At 46.3% G+C, this 18023-nt stretch overlaps 1 pseudogene; it reads right to left on the bottom strand.

Moving 5' to 3' along the window:
• Positions 1 to 17381: 17381 nt before the first annotated feature.
• LOC126261078 (5S ribosomal RNA) lies at positions 17382 to 17499 on the bottom strand (annotated as a pseudogene).
• Between the last annotated feature and the right edge of the window lie 524 nt (positions 17500 to 18023).

Below are 18023 nucleotides of genomic sequence, written 5' to 3'. Positions count from 1 at the left end.
CCGGCTGAGAAAAAAAATGCGGTGCATTACTTTCTGGGCAACCTTCCTAGTAAGACATTGATCGCATATGTAAAGAGAGAGGTAGTTATGAGGTAACAGCCGATAGGTGGGTAAAACACCTAACACACAGGTAACGCAGGTGTAACCTTAACTAGGAAACTACTGCAGCCTGCGCTTGCTTCTGATAGTCTACAGCAGGGCTTAACAACTGGCCGGTTTTGAGCGCGAGTACTCGCGTCTGCTCAGGCACGTGCTCGCGAGCAGGTGCAAGATCGCCGAGTAGGGAGGGAGGGGAAATGCGCGCGCAGGTTTGAATAGGGCCGCAGCGTGCCTATTGAATTCGAGCCGACTGTGTAACGTTTAAAGTACTACGATCAGCTCTTAACAGTCACTTCGCTGGTTAAGAATCATGTCAAGTCGCCGTTGTGTAGCCCCAACCATGCTTTCGCAGTTCAACCCCCATTGGGAGGAATTGTATCTGTTTACTGAAAAAGATGGTGTTGCAAAATGTTTAGTATGTCACAAAACGCTGAATTCTTTTACGAAATTTAATTTGCAGTGACATTATATGTCGTACCACGCGAAAGACTACGGACGTGGAAAATGTGATTGACCAGATCGGGCACAGGAAGTTATTAAACTTATAAGGAAGCTATCCGAAGAAGATCTGGACGACGAAGAAAAATCAGCTGAGGCAGCTCTCAGAGTGGGTTAAAAAATTGCTTTTTTTTTAGCAAAATCCCTGCGCCCCTTAACTGATGGCGATTTAATAAAAGAATGTTTGGTAGTTGCAGCGGAACATTTGTGTCCATCTCAAGTTGAACAGTTTCGGATTGTGCCATTATCTGACATGACCATTATGCGTCGCATACAGGACATGGCAGACGACGTCCAGAGCCAGCTTGCAAATATCTGTACAGATTTTATATCGTATTCTCTAGCTCTGGACGAAAGTGTTGATATCACTGGAAAAGCGCAGCTTGCCATATTTATTAGAGGTGTTAATAGAGATCTTCAGGTGAGGGAGGAGCTCCTCGATGTAGTAGCCATGAAGAACATTACAACCGGATGTGATATTTTAAGTAGTGTTGAAGAAAGTGTTGAAAATATAGGATTGTCGTGGAATTCTTTAGTTTCAGTGTCTACAGATGGTAGAGGCATACACTAAGCTAATAAAATTATGTGGCATGTGTATATTCTTTTTTATTTGTTTCATTTGTCGCAGTAATAATTCGCGGGTGATATCCCTGCAGGTGGCCGCGGATTTACATTGACTGGCGGCAGCTGCTGTGTGCCCCACGTGACTCTCCCCACTCTCCGCTCTGGTCCGGTAGTGGGGGTAGCGTGCTCGTGCTGCTCCGTGCTCGCGCCTTGCTGCTCACAGCTTGCTCCGCGAGCACTTATGTTGTTCAAAAATGGTTCAAATGGCTCTGAGCACTATGGGACTCAACTGCTGAGGTCATTAGTCCCCTAGAACGTAGAACTAGTTAAACCTAACTAACCTAAGGACATCACACACATCCATGCCCGAGGCAGAATTCGAACCTGCGACCGTAGCGACTTATGTTGTGAAGCCCTGGTCTACAGTAACCTACAATAGTTTTACAGCTCTGCTTGTGCAACATGTCTATGTTGTCTTGCTTCTAGCATGTTGATAAACACATTAAGTTCCCTTGATGGTGAGTTTCAGATCTTGAATCCGTCGCTGGGAGCACTAATGTCGATTAATGGATGAAATGGCGGCATCAGTGCAGGAAAAACACAACGTCTTTTATGGCTGGCAGAGACGATATGTCCAGTCATAGCGCAACGAAGGTGCAGAACAAGTTAGGAGAGCCGCACGGGTTACCCGCGCGGTCCTAGGCGCCTTGTCACGGCCAACGCGGCTTCTTCCGTCGGAGGTTCGAGTCCTCCCTCGGGCATGGGTGTGTGTGTTGTCCTCAGTGTAAGTTAGCTTAAGTAGTGCGTAAGCTTAGGGACCGATGACCTCAGCAGTTTGGTCCCATAAGACCTTACCACAAATTTCCAAAATTTCCAACTTAGGAAATATTTCCACCACATTTCTTGCTGAGTAAGAAACGGCTGAATTTTTTTTTTGTTTCACTGCAGTTGTAAAGAAGAAATACAGCGACCTTCAACGTAAGCAGAGAATGTCGAAAACAGCCGTGTAGCGTTTACACGATCGCCATGCAAACCAGGCATTCTGTCGGCTCTGTACCCAAGACCACAGTGCGAAGAGTGTTACGCGAACGATAGGAACTTCACGCTTACAAAGTTCACATACTGCAAAAACTACATTCTTGTGGTTATGAACAACGTGAAGAATTTGGCAAGAACACGTTATTAGATATCAAAGGGAGTGTAAGTTTGTTCCTGCAAACAGCATTATCAGATGAAGCAATGTTTCATTTGTAAGTGGAATTGCAGACATTTGGAGTAACGAAAAGTGTCCTATAAGACGATCTGAAGGTACGCCCTAATTGAGGCCACAACTGATACTTTCGCCGATATTAAGAATGAATCCTTGTCTTTACACTCTTTGTATGACGGTATGACATCCACGTTGTTATTTAAGAAGTCATAATGTGAGTGAACAGCATGGCTATCGAGAAGAGAGACCGAGCTTTATGAGTGAAACTGTTTTGTGGGAACGACAGCAATTACGGTGCTGCAGTGAGAGAGTATCGCCGACTGAAAGGTCTGAGGTGAGAAGAGGATGATAATGAAACTCGAAAACACTGGTAAGCTCCGTGTGGCACCTGGAAGAGGAAGGCGTCCTATCCCGATGGAAGTTGTTGATGAAGCTGCTGTCGTCCTAACTGACCAAGCGGCACGTGCCCCGGTAGCGCTAGTGCTCGTACAGTGTCGCGAGAATTGTCCATCAGATGGCAAACAGTACTGAAAATTTTGCTGGAACCTGTACAAGGTCCAGACGGTGCAGTAAGAGGAACCTCTTAACCCGCAGCACCATTCTGAATTTATTCCACGGCTACTGGCACAGATCGAAGTTGACGACATGTGGCCGGAAAATATTCTGTGGAGTGACGAGGCACATTTTACACTACAGGCTGCAGTAAATACACAGAACTGCAGAATGTGGAGTATTGTTAAACCGCCTGTTGTGCACGAAGAACCACTGCCTTCACAGGATGTGTGTGTGTGGTGTGGATTCACAAGGATCTTTCTTTCTCGGTCTACTCTTCTTTCAAGACTCAGAGAGTCTGTCAGGTCTACCGTTATCGAGACCTCCTGGTACAGTATGCGATTCCTGCTTTGTAAGAGCGCAACCGTGTGGAAACCACTGTTTTCATGCATTGTGCGACAACACCTCATGTCGCTCGCCCAGTGGAAGATCTACACTACTGCCCATTAAAATTGCTACACCAAGAAGAAATGGAGATGATAAACGGGTATTCATTGGACAAATATATTATACTAGAACTGACATGTGATTACATTTTCAAGGAATTTGGGTGCATAGATCCTGAGAAATCAGTACCCAGAACAACCAGCTCTGGACGTAACAACGGCCTTGATACGCCTGGGCATTGAGTCAAACAGAGCTTGGATGGCGTGTACAGGTACAGCTTCCCATGCAGCTCCAACACGATACCACATCATCATCAGTAGTGACTGGCGTATTGTGACGAGCCACTTGCTCGGTCACCATTGACAAGACGTTTTCAATTGGTGAGACATCTGGAGAGTGTGCTGGCCAGGGCAGCAGTCGAACATTCCCTGTATCCAGAAAGGCCCGTAAAGGACCTGCAATATGCGGTCGTGCATTATCCTTCTTAACTGTAGGGTTTTGCAGGGATAGAATGAAAGGTAGAACCACGGGTCGTAACACATCTTGCCGTCAATGCGAACAAGACGTGACCGAGACGTGCAGCCAATGGCACCCCACACCATCACGCCGGGTAAGACGCCAGTATGGCGATTACGAATACACGCTTCCAATGTGCGTTCACCGCGATGTCGCCAAACACAGATGCGACCATGACGATGCTGTAAACAGATCCTGGATTCATCCGAAAAAATGACGTTTTGCCATTCGTGAACCCAGGTTCACCGTTGAGTACATCATCGCTGGGGCTCCTGTCTGTGATGCAGCGTCAAGGGTAACCGCAGACACGGTATCCGAGCTGATAGTCCATGTTACTGCAAACGTCGTCGAATTGTTCGTGCAGATGGTTGTTTTCTTGCAAACGTCCCCATCTGTTGACTCAGGGATCGAGACGTGGCTGCACGATCCGTTACAGCCATGTGGACAAGATGACTGTCATCTCGACTGCTAGTGGTACGAGGCTGTTGGGATCCAGCACGGCGTTCCGTATTACCCTCCTAAACCCACCGTTTCCATATTCTGCTAACAGTCAATGGATCTCGAACAACGAGAGGAGCAATGCCGCGATACTTTAAACCGCAATCGCGATAGGCTACAACCCGACCTTCATCAAAGTCGGAAACGTGATGGTACGCATTTCTCCTCCTTACACGAGGCATCACAACAACATTTCACCAGGCAACGCCGGTCAAGTGCTGTTTGTGTATGAGAAATCGCTTGGATACCTTCCTCATGTCTGCACGTTGCAGGTGTCGCCACCGGCGCCAATCTTGTGTGAATGCTCTGAAAAGCTAATCATTTGCATATCACAGCATCTTCTTCCTGTCGGTTAAATTTCGCGTCTGTAGCACGTCATCTTCATGGTATAGCAATTTTAATGGCCAGTAGTATATTTCATCTGAGTGGTTGTTACTGTTCTTCAGGTCTTATTCTCTAGAATATTACACTGTACAGTACCATCGTTACATTACTATTGTCACTGTTTTCGCAGGATCTGTCCTTATATGCGTGATCATCTGTTGTAGAAACAGGTTAAATGTTTTTGTAACAGTGTAATTAGCGAGGAGCAGGGAGCAGGGAAGCGGTAGGGCTCTGGGTAAATAATCAGATAACATCTCTCCCAGAAAAGATATTTATTCACAGATATCATATATGTAATTTATTCCTTGACATCTCTTTAGGAAATTTGAGAGCTTCAAAACAAATAATTAAACAGATGACACAATTTTGAAATTTTAAATTGTGTAGTTTAACTTCATGTGATTTTACGCTCTTCAGTGGTTCTGTTTCCATCCGTATTTGGTAAGCACATACGAACTAAAACAAAGAGGAAAACATATTCATTAGCAAAATTACCAACCAATAAAATTAAGGCAAACGGACGTTCTGTTTTCGGCTCAGACTAAACAATGAGCCACAATTAGAAAAGCCTGTAAGAATAGTGGGTAATGATTAAAACATGCACAAATAAAATCCACGACACAAAGCCTCACTGATGTCAATAACACATCATGGGCACTAACAAATGACTTAAAACAGCATGTTCACATTGTAAGAATAGTGGGTAAAGACAAAAATGCCGGGTTATAATTAAAGTTCAGGTACACAGGTAGGCCCAGTGTGAGGTGTAATTATCGTATGGCAGCGAAACTATGTAGATTTGCTAAACCGTCAATGCGAACCGATTTATGCTGGAATAAGATTAGTTACATTTTTGGCCAACAGGTATGAATCTGGCGCTGTTAGTGCAAGAAAGATGTGTAGATAAGTTGCCATATATAATGGGTTAGGAAAGGGACGTGAACAGAAAAGGTCAAATAGCCGAGAAAGGTATAATGTTGGTTTTGTTATTAACCGTCACTTACTCAATTTCTTCAATATGAGCAATGGAGGCGTCGACACGATTCCGCATCCGTAAAACGAAGTTGCAATGGAATCTGAGCAACGCTTTCCCGTGTACTGGCCTTCAGATCTGGCAGAGACCGAACGTGTCCCTCGTAAACGTGTTCTTTTAGATATCTCCAGACCCAAAAGTTTCATAAGTTCAGATGAGGTGATCTTGCATGCACTGCACAAGGAAAACCTCTGGAAATAAAACGTTCGTGGAACATTGCATTAAGTACACTACTGGCCATTAAAATTGCTACACCACGAAGATGACGTGCTACAGACGCGAAATTTATCCGACAGGAAGAAGATGCTGTGATTAGCAAACGATTAGCTTTTCAGAGCATTCACACAAGTTTGGCGCCGGTGGCGACACCTACAACGTGCTGACATGAGCAAAGTTTCCAATCGATTTCTCATACACAAACAGCAAATGACTGGCGTTGCCTGGTGAAACGTTGTTGTGATGCCTCGTTGAAGGAGGAGAAATGCGTACCATCACGTTTCCGACTTTGATGAAGGTCGGATTGTAGCCTATCGCGATTGAGGTTTATCGTATCGCGACATTGCTTCCCGCGTTGGTCGAGATCCAATGACTGTTAGCAGAATATGGAATCGGTGGGTTGAGGAGGGTAATACGGAACGCCGTGCTGGATCCCAACAGCCACGTGTCACTAGCAGTCGAGATGTCAGGCATCTTATCCGCATGGCTGTAACGGATCGTGCAGCCACGTCTCGATCCCTGAGTCAAGAGATAGGGACGTTTGCAAGACAACTGCTATGTGCACGAACAGTTCGACGACTATTGCAGCAGTATGGACTATCAGCTGGGAGACCATGGCTACGGTTACCCTAGACGCTGCATCACAGACAGGAGTGCATGCAATGGTGTACTCAACGACGAACCTGGGTGCACAAATGCAAAACGTTATTTTTTCGGATGAACCCAGGATCTGTTTACAGCACCATGATGGTCGCATCAGTGTTTGGCGACATCGCGGTGAACGCACATTGGAAGCGTGTATTCATTATCGCCATACTGGCGTCTTACCCGGCGTGATGGTATGGGGTGCCATTGGTTGCACGTCTCGGTCACGTCTTGTTCGCATTGACGGCAAGATGTGTTGCGACCCGTGGTTCTACCTTTCATTCGATCCCTGCGAAACCCTACATTTCAGCAGGATAATGCACGACCGCATATTGCAGGTCCTTTACGGGCCTTTCTGGATACAGGGAATGTTCGACTGCTGCCCTGGACAGCACATTCTCCAGATCTCTCACCAATTGAGAACGTCTGGTGAATGGTGGCCGAGCAACTGGCTCGTCACAATACGCCAGTCACTACTCTTGATGAACTGTGGTATCGTGTTGAGCGTGCATGGGAAGCTGTACCTGTAGACGCCATCCAAGCTCTGTTTGACTCAATGCCCAGGCGTATCAAGGTCGTTATTAAGGCCAGAGGTGGTTGTTCTGGGTACTCATTTCTCAGTATCTATGCAGCCAAATTGCGTGAAAATGTAATCACATGTGAGTTCTAGTATAATATTTTTGTCCAGTGAATACCCGTTTATCATCTGCATTTCTTTTTGATGTAGCAATTTTAATGGCCAGTAGTGTATGTTTGGGCGCTGAGAGGCCTTTTCGCATAATAGGCGGACCTCAATCCCGGTAATTGAGTCTGCAAACATGGCTGCTGTTAGAGCTTCACAACCAAACGGCCAGTATTTTGCACGTTTGTGATCTGTTCGTTCTGAATTATTTAACGAGCGTTTGTGGCAGCTTTTGGCACTCTTCTGAAGCCCTCCACATAACTCCAGGGCAGCACGGATACCGTCGCCAAGACGTGACATCCCGTCGTCACAGGGAACTGTTCCGGGCCTCCTCGACAGCACGCAGCCCGCAGCGGGAGCACGTGCAGTTAAACGCGGCCACACGGACGGGGCACGCTGCCGTTTTCGGCAGAAGCGCCGCTCGTGAGGCTGATGTTGGCGGAGCGCCGCTAACGACTCTCGACACGCGAGCCGTTTCCCCCGACCGATCGTTTTCCGGCAACCACCTCCCATCCTCCAAGAAGATTATATAGCTGGACGTATTATCTAACCATAGTTACATAGGAAACCTCGAGGTTTGTCCCTGACATTGTAATTCTGTCAGAGCCAGCAAAGGATTTGGAAGAGCAGTTGAACGGAATGGACAATGCCTCGAGAGTAAGATATAAGGTGAACGTCAGCAAAAGTAAAAAGAGGATAATGGAATGTAGTCGAATTAAATCAGGCGATGCTGAGGGAGTTAGATGAGAAAATGAGACAATTAAAGTAGTAGAAGAGTTTTGCTATTTGCGCAGCAAAATAACTGATGATGGTCGAAGTAGAGAGGACATAAAATGTAGATTGGCGATGGCAAGGAAAGTGTGTCTGAAGAAGAGAAATTCGTTAACATCGAATATAGATTTAAGTGTCATGAAGTCTTTTCTGAAAGTATTTGTATGGAGTGTAGCCGTGTATGGAAGTGAAACATGGACGATAAACACTGTAGACAAGAAGAGAATAGAACCTTTTGAAACGTGGTGCTACAGAACATTGCTCAAGATTAGATGGGTAGATCACTTAACTAACGAAGAGGTATTGAATGCAATTGGGGAGAAGAGAAATTTGTGGTACAGCTTGACTAGAAGAATCGGTTGGTAGGACACATTATAAGGCATCAGGCAATCATCGGTTTAGCACTGGAGGGAAGCGTGGAGGGTAAAAATCGTGGAGGGAGACCAAGAGATGAATGCAGTAAACAGATTCAGAAGGATGTAGGTTGCAGTAGTTACTCGGAGATGAAGAGGTTTGCACAGGATAAAGTAGCTTGTAGAGCTGCATCAAACCAGTCTTTGAAGACCACAACAACAGTTACAACCATGGATGGCCACTTAAATTCTTTATCTTTTAACAAAATATTTTAAAATAGATGCTACATGTTTTGACAAACTTACAGTGTATATATGATGTGTTACGGCAGAAAAAGGAACCTGTGACCACTGGCAGTACCCTATTTTAATTATTTTATTTCTACCTATAGACATACGTTTAGTTTTTTGTCAAAAAACCGAAAACCATGACCTGAAGTAGTGTTTTGTTTCACTCACTAGACAGTGCCATAAGTTCTTCCAAGAAATCGTAACACAGCACACACACGTCATACTAACACATGTAAATCCACCTGATCATGGAGGTCCAAATCTTTGAAACGCGTCTGGAGCCGAGCGACTGCTACGGTCGCAGGTTAGAATCCTGCCTCGTGCGTGGATGTGTGTGACGTCCTTAGGTTAGTTAGGTTTAAGTAGTTCTAAGTTCTAGGGGACTGATGACCTCAGAAGTTAAGTCGCATAGTGCTCAGAGCCATTTGAACCATTTTTGAAACGCGTCACGGAGATAAATAAACGGTGACTGGCAACAGTAAACTTGTTTTATTTACTACTAATGTACAATTACTCGTCGGATTTGCTCTCGACATCTCACGTTGCAGGGTATTATTTGTCATACAGACTTATGAAAACATAAATTGAAAACCCATGCAAATACACGTGTTTTACCCGTTATATTACCTCTCAAATGTCATATGAATTAAAGAATGTGACCAGTGACGGAAGAAAACATAGATTAAAAAGTAAGGCAGCATTCGAAACGTCACCTCTTTTACGGCCGTCTTGCCAAGGGCGAACGCTAAACACTTTTTTATTTCATTTTGTTCGTTAATGTTCGTTGCATTTGTTCGGGGTGGACGTCCCATGACACCCGATCACGTTCATCGTTGATCCATTTACTCAGTTTTTTTTCTTACAACGACTTGTCCACAATGACTTCTTAAAATGCTTTTTTATTCCAGTCTCTGATCACAACATCAATTCTTTAGACGATGACCGGTTGCAGTCCGTATTGACCATATTCAGATCTAAAATATATAAATATATACATCTAGTGAGCAGTGTGTCTTTTAACATAAAACAGCAATATGTATCACAATATACTCTCATGCAACCAGGGAAATGTACAGATAAAATATGGTATAACGTATCTTTTTTACACCATGTCCTAAAGTGATACGGCCATAATGGCATCGTCAAAACATATTAATATAATCAGCACAGCATAGTCACCTAGATCTAAAATAAGGTGTAGAATAGGCCATATCGTCCACATAGTGATGATTGCAACTGGCTACTGAAGTACAGTAGCTACCAGAAACCTGTTTGCCTACATCCTCCCTAGATGTCGCTACTGTGGGCTTACTTAGATGTAGTCATCATTTACGCAAAAAACATAATCTGATAAAAACACACTAGATAAAATACATGTAACAGACTTATTAAAAATTGATGACTATCATAGAAACCAATTGTGATACATTAAAAGATAACTGCAGTTACCCATATAAAATTATTAAAAGGAAATATATGAAGAGTATAGCCGGCCGCGGTGGTCTCGCGGTTCTAGGCGCGCAGTCCGGAACCGTGCGACTGCTACGGTCGCAGGTTCGAATCCTGCCTCGGGCATGGCTGTGTGTGATGTCCTTAGGTTAGTTAGGTTTAAGTAGTTCTAAGTTCTAGGGGACTTATGACCACAGCAGTTGAGTCCCATAGTGCTCAAAACCATTTGAACCATTTTTGAAGAGTATAGGTCCGACCCTTTTTTATGGTGAATTTACGGTCAACAATTAATATACGTAATTCATTGCCTGTGGTAACCTATAAATTGCTTATGAAAGATACAATGTCTATATGACAGCTGAAAAAAAGACAGATCAATGATCAGCGCCCCCTTTTTGGGTCGGACGCCAGGACATTATGTAGGCGCGCACCGATCGCAAGAACTTAACCACTAGAGGGCTTTACATACATCGTGACATGTCTCCCACAGAAAACGTTTAAACAACGTATAAGCAGTCAATAAATAAAATTATATAGTCAGGCTATACATTCCATGAATAGGTAGGAGATAATCAGTTACCGGATTTGAGCGACTACTGTACGGAAGTAAGTACATCTGTACATTTCCCTGGTTGTATGACAGTATATTGTGATACATATTGCTGTTTTATATTAAAAGACACACTGCTCGCTAGATGTATATACAGAGTGATCAAAAAGTCAGTATAATTTTGAAACCTTAATAAACCACGGAATAATGTAGATAGAGAGGTAAATGCTTGGAATGACATGGGGCTTTATTGAAACAAAAAAAAAAAAAAGACAAATTTCACAAAATGTCCGACAGATGGCGCTGGACAGCAAAACTGCTACCGTGACGGGTGAGATGTACGCCGATATGTTACAGAATCGCATCATCCACAGCCTGGCTGATAAACACCTGCTGGAACGTACGATGCTTATGCAGGATGACGCTCCACCCCATATTGGTAGATGCGTGAAAGACCTCTTGCGCGCGTCGTTTGGTGATGATCGTGTGCTCAGCCGCCACTTTCGTCATTCTTGGCCTCCCAGGTCTCCAGACCTCAGTCCGTGCGATTATTGGCTTTGGGGTTACCTGAAGTCGCAAGTGTATCGTGATCGACTGACATCTCTAGGGATTCTGAAAGACAACATCCGCCGCCAATGCCTCACCATAACTCCGGACATGCTTTACAGTGCTGTTCACAACATTATTCCTCGACTACAGCTATTGTTGAGGAATTACGGTCGACATATTGAGCATTTCCTGTAAAGAACATCATCTTTGCTATGTCTTACTTTGTTATGCTAATTATTGCTATTCTGATCAGATGAAGCACCAACTGTCAGACATTTTTTGAACGTTTGTATTTTTTGGTTCCAATAAAACCCCATGTCATTCCAAGCGTATGTGTCAATTTGTACCTCTCTATCTACATTATTCCGTGATTTACTCAGTTTTCAAATTTATACTGACTTTTTGATCACCCGGTATTTATATATTTTAGACCTGAGGATGGTCATTTCGGACTGAAACTAAAGAATTGATATTGTGATCAGAGACTGGAATAAAAAAGCATTTGACAGTATTGGATCACTGTATACGTAATTATGTCGCAGTTGGTGAGAATGACTTCTTAGGCCAGCACCATGGCACAGATAGATCAGTTACATAATAGACGCGTAAAACTTCTCTTGACATTTTTCTTTGGAATTGCCAGACTATTGCACCTTACTGCTTACACATTATGTTGTTTGAATGTCATACTACAGGTACACAAAGTTTGAAGTAAATCTGTGATCCCAACGCCGTGGCTTCGCCTTCTTAGTGCTGACATTAGACGGAGACAATGAACACTGTGGGGGCAGCGGATGCGGGGCGGCTGCAGTCTCAGCCGGCTGGTGGCCGCTGGGGCGACGTAAAGCGCAGAGCCGATGACCGCCCGGGCAGCGAAGCAGGGCCGTAAAGTGCAGACAGCAGGCCTGCGGGTTTCCCCGTCTCTCCCGCTGCCTGAACCACAGCTGCTCGCACGTCAAGAGGGATCTCCTCAGCTGTGTCTTTCCGGCGTGGGAGATGTCTGTGAATGTTACACTACTGGCCATTAAAATTGGTACACCACGAAGATGTGCTACAGACGCGAAATTTAACCGACAGGAAGGAGATGCTCTGATATGCAAATGATTTGCTTTTCACAGTATTCACACGAGGTTGGCGCCGGTGGCGACACCTACAACGTGCTGACATGAGGAAAGTTTCCAACCGATTTCTCATACACAAACAGCAGTTGACCGACGTAGCCTGGTGAAACGTTTTTGTGATGCCTCGTGTAAGGAGGAGAAATGCGTACCATGACCTTTCCGACTTTGATAAAGGTCGGATTGTAGCCTATCGCGATTGCGGTTTATCGTATCGCGACATTGCTGCTCGCATTGGTCGAGATCCAATGACTGTTAGCAGAATATGGAATCGGTAGTTTCAGGAGGGTAATACGGAACGCCGTGCTGGATCCCAACGGCCTCGTATCACTAGCAGCCGAGACGACAGGCATCTTATCCGCATGGCTGTAACGGATCGTGCAGCCACGTCTAGATCTCTGAGTCAACAGATGGGGACGTTTGCAAGACAACAACCATCTGCACGAACAGTTCGACGACGTTTGCAGCAGCACAGACTATCAGCTCGGAGACCGTGGCTGCGGTTACCTTTGACGCTGCATCACAGACAGAAGCTCCTGCGATGGTGTACTCAACGACGAACCTGGGTTTACGAATGGCAAAACGTCATTATTTCGGATGAATCCAGGTTCTGTTTACTGCGTCATGATAGTCGCATCCGTGTTTGGCGACATCATGGTGAACGCACATTGGAAGCATGTATTCGTCATCGCCATACTGGCATATCACCAGGTGTCATGGTATGGGGTGCCATTGGTTACTCGTCTTGGTCACCTCTGGTTCGCATTGACGGCACTTTGAACAGTGGACGTTACATTTCAGATGTGTTACGACCCGTAGATCTACCCTTCATTCGATCCCCGCGAAACCCTACATTTCAGCAAGATAATGCACGACCGCGTGTTGCAGGTCCTGTACGGGCCTTTCTGGATATAGAAAGTGTCGACTGTTGCCCAGGCCAGCACATGCTCCAGATCTCTCACCAATTGAAAACCTCTGGTCAATGGTGGCCAAGCAACTGCCTCGTCACAATACGCCACTCACTACACATCATGTACTGTGGTATCGTGTTGAAGCTGCATGGGCAGCTGAACCTGTACACGCCATCCAAGCTCTGACTCAATGCCCAGACGTATCAAGGCCGTTATAACGGCCAGAGGTGGTTGTTGTGGGTACTGATTTCTCAGGATCTATGCACCCAAATTACGTGAAAATGTAATTACATGTCAGTTCTAGTATAATATATTTGTCCAATGAATACCCGTTTATCATCTGCATTTCTTGTTGGTGTAGCAATTTTAATGGCCAGTAGTGTACTTTTCGGTAACGGCAACTTTTAGTTGCGTTTTGTCACAGTTTAGAACCGCAGTTTACGAATTCACTGCTTTTATCCCCCCGTGACGTTAACATAGGATTACAGCAATTCATCACCGTAGGTGTTACAAGGTGATTAGTCGCAAGCAGCAACCACACAAGCACTGGGAATTACCTCTGGTAACAGGTATCTCTGTCCAGGTGTACTGTGCCGAAGCAACGGATGTGATGTGTTCTCGCCTCTAAAGTATTTCAGTATTGTGTCATCGCAGCCTTTATGCGTTTTAAAAGTGAAGTACATTGTAAGTGAATAATGAAAATTTGATTCTCCAATTTTTTAAGCCGTCCCATGTCCCAAGTTGCAACCCTCTGCCTCTAGAGGGCTTCGACGTATACCGTGTAACGTGTCGGTGTGCAAAGTAACTACACTCCTGGAAATGGAAAAAAGAACACATTGACACCGGTGTGTCAGACCCACCATACTTGCTCCGGACACTGCGAGAGGGCTGTACAAGCAATGATCACACGCACGGCACAGCGGACACACCAGGAACCGCGGTGTTGGCCGTCGAATGGCGCTAGTTGCGCAGCATTTGTGCACCGCCGCCGTCAGTGTCAGCCAGTTTGCCGTGGCATACGGAGCTCCATCGCAGTCTTTAACACTGGTAGCATGCCGCGACAGCGTGGACGTGAACCGTATGTGCAGTTGACGGACTTTGAGCGAGGGCGTATAGTGGGCATGCGGGAGGCCGGGTGGACGTACCGCCGAATTGCTCAACACGTGGGGCGTGAGGTCTCCACAGTACATCGATGTTGTCGCCAGTGGTCGGCGGAAGGTGCACGTGCCCGTCGACCTGGGACCGGACCGCAGCGACGCACGGATGCACGCCAAGACCGTAGGATCCTACGCAGTGCCGTAGGGGACCGCACCGCCACTTCCCAGCAAATTAGGGACACTGTTGCTCCTGGGGTATCGGCGAGGACCATTCGCAACCGTCTCCATGAAGCTGGGCTACGGTCCCGCACACCGTTAGGCCGTCTTCCGCTCACGCCCCAACATCGTGCAGCCCGCCTCCAGTGGTGTCGCGACAGGCGTGAATGGAGGGACGAATGGAGACGTGTCGTCTTCAGCGATGAGAGTCGCTTCTGCCTTGGTGCCAATGATGGTCGTATGCGTGTTTGGCGCCGTGCAGGTGAGCGCCAGAATCAGGACTGCATACGACCGAGGCACACAGGGCCAACACCCGGCATCATGGTGTGGGGAGCGATCTCCTACACTGGCCGTACACCACTGGTGATCGTCGAGGGGACACTGAATAGTGCACGGTACATCCAAACCGTCATCGAACCCATCGTTCTACCATTCCTAGACCGGCAAGGGAACTTGCTGTTCCAACAGGACAATGCACGTCCGCATGTATCCCGTGCCACCCAACGTGCTCTAGAAGGTGTAAGTCAACTACCCTGGCCAGCAAGATCTCCGGATCTGTCCCCCATTGAGCATGTTTGGGACTGGATGAAGCGTCGTCTCACGCGGTCTGCACGTCCAGCACGAACGCTGGTCCAACTGAGGCGCCAGGTGGAAATGGCATGGCAAGCCGTTCCACAGGACTACATCCAGCATCTCTACGATCGTCTCCATGGGAGAATAGCAGCCTGCATTGCTGCGAAAGGTGGATATACACTGTACTAGTGCCGACATTGTGCATACTCTGTTGCCTGTGTCTATGTGCCTGTGGTTCTGTCAGTGTGATCATGTGATGTATCTGACCCCAGGAATGTGTCAATAAAGTTTCCCCTTCCTGGGACAATGAATTCACGGTGTTCTTATTTCAATTTCCAGGAGTGTATGTCGGTGGGTGAGATACATCTTGCCGTAATCGAGGTTAGAATTCGAAGAGTTCTTCTATACATAGAGCATCCTCTGCTTCAGCATGACAATCCCAGACCACACACGAGCGCTGTGATATGCCCAACAGTCCGACGCCTTGGGTTCGGTGTTAGCGATCATACTCCACACAGTCCAGACTTAGCTCCAGTCGATTTTCATGTGTTTCCAAAACTTACAGAACTCTTTCGAATACTTCACTTGGACAGTGATGGACCAGTGCAAGCAGAGGTGAAGTTGTGGCTCCATCAACAAACTTGAATATTCGACAGTGACGTTAATTCGACTCCTGCAGAACTGAAGCTGTGAGGATGGGACGTGAGTCGTGCTTGGGTAGCTCGGATGGTAGAGCACTTGCCCGCGAAAGGCAAAGGTCCCGAGTTCGAGTCTCGGTCCCGCACACAGTTTTAATCTACCAGGAAGTTTCAGGGTGGGTCATGTACAGTTGGAGTGATATGGAACCCCTGATCCGTCTAGATACGACTCTGACAGGTGACACGTATGTAAGCGTCATGTCTGATCATCTGCATCCATTCATATCCATGGTGCATTCTGACAGACTTGGGCAATTCCAGCAAGGCAATGCGACACCCCACACAGAGTGTCTCCAGAAACACTCTTCTGAGTTTAGACACTTCCGCTGGCCACCAAACTCCCCAGATATGAAAATTATTGAGCATATCTGGGATGGCTTGCAACGTAGTATTCAGAAGAGATCCCCACCCCCTCGTACTCTTGTGATTTATGGACAGCCCCGTACGATTCACGGTGTCAGTTTCCTCCAGCACTACTTCAGACATTAGTCCATGCCATGTCGTGTTACGCCACTTCTGCGTGCTCGTGGGGACCCTACACGATATTAGGGAGGTGTACCAGTTTCTTTGGCTCTTCAGCGTACAATCTGCATTAGATTGTAGCTGGCGGATGGAGGAATTGAAAAAGAGAACTTGGACATGCTCTTTGGCGTACAGCGAATACACGCTGTACTCCCATATTATGATCAACCCCAGGTGTGATGTCTTTAGAATATAGCTCGTGATATTAACCATTCAGAGCTGTGATGATGCGGATATTTCGATTCGTCGCCATACAACTTGACGTACGATGTGTATTTATAGGCATATATTTTTAAGACAGTCAGTGATGCGAGAGACGGAGATACGAGATAACAGCATGGCGCACATCTGGCGGCGCATAACTCTATGTAACGTATCGGAGGGCGAGGGTAGGTGTGCGGCGGTGGTGTTCTCTAGCTGCTTCTTGGAACAGGATGCGGAAGCAAGGGTGTTAAGTTAGATCTCGACGAAGACAAATGTAGTGTCAGTCACGGGACCTAATCCCTAAATTCAACAGAGGTAAATTATTCTTCCCTACTTCCAGGGTGAGAGGCGTGTCTACGACGCCATTTAGACTGTCAGCATGTCGTGCGGCCATATCCTTAAAGAACAAGGCCCCGCTCCCGGCGTCCATGCCATGCGCCGTAGTCAGCGTCGCTGCAGCAACCAGTGTTGCAGTATGAAGGTAAACTCTCAGTGCATAGCCAAACGCTAACGCAATGCTTCCTCTCTTTTCTCCCACACCCATCGCATTTCTGTGGTTTTTTACCGTCGTAGCTTGTACACTGAAATACTAAAATAAACTCTTCCCGAACAGGCCATGAAGGTCCAGCGGTACCGACCGGCCGCCGTGCCATCCTCAGATCGTATGCGTCACTGGGTGCGGATATGAAGGAGCATGTGGTCACCACACCGCTCTGCCAGCCTTATGTCAGTTTCCGAGACTTCTCAATCAAGTAGCTCCTCAGTTTGCCTCACAAGGGCTGAGTGCACGCCGCTTGCCAACAGCGCTCGGCAGACCGGATGGTCACCCATCCAAGTGCTAGCCCAGCCCGACAGCGCTTAACTTCGGTGATCTGACGGGAACCGGTGTTATCACTGCGGCAAGGCCGTTGGCTGTACACTGGAATGCGTTAAGAATATAATCAGTTTGTACCAGGACTTCTGAGATCTTTTGTGTGACCGGCACATATAACAGACTGTGTGTTGCTGTCACCACTCATCTCGTAGCTGTGCAATTGATCTACAGCCACATATCGCTGTCCAACCCTGCATTTAATGTGAGAGGATCATTCATTAACATCAATCTGATGTCAGCACCTTATTCAGTTATTTCAGATAGCTATGTATGCACTGCCGGTCCAAGAAATAAATGAGCTGAGGGCAATTATTAGTCTCAGGTGGAGGAAGAGACGGTTACAATCGCAAAGTCTACAGCCGAAATCGTACAGAGACTGAAGCAGGAGTAATTAAGACAGGCCATCTCAGTAACTATATATACAAAGACAGTAACCTGTTCTCGAAAGAACAGTTATTGTTGATGACCGTGCAGCTTTTCCCTGAAATAAATGATGACTAACTGACAACCTCAGCTGCTGATAGGTGTTGTTGTTATACCTCGATGTGGACAGCTGAAAATGT

Source organism: Schistocerca nitens, chromosome 5 (assembly GCF_023898315.1).
Source record: "Schistocerca nitens isolate TAMUIC-IGC-003100 chromosome 5, iqSchNite1.1, whole genome shotgun sequence".
Lineage (NCBI taxonomy): Eukaryota > Metazoa > Arthropoda > Insecta > Orthoptera > Acrididae > Schistocerca > Schistocerca nitens.
The sequence above is the reverse complement of the archived record's forward strand: the minus strand, read 5'-3'. Positions and strand labels throughout refer to the sequence as shown.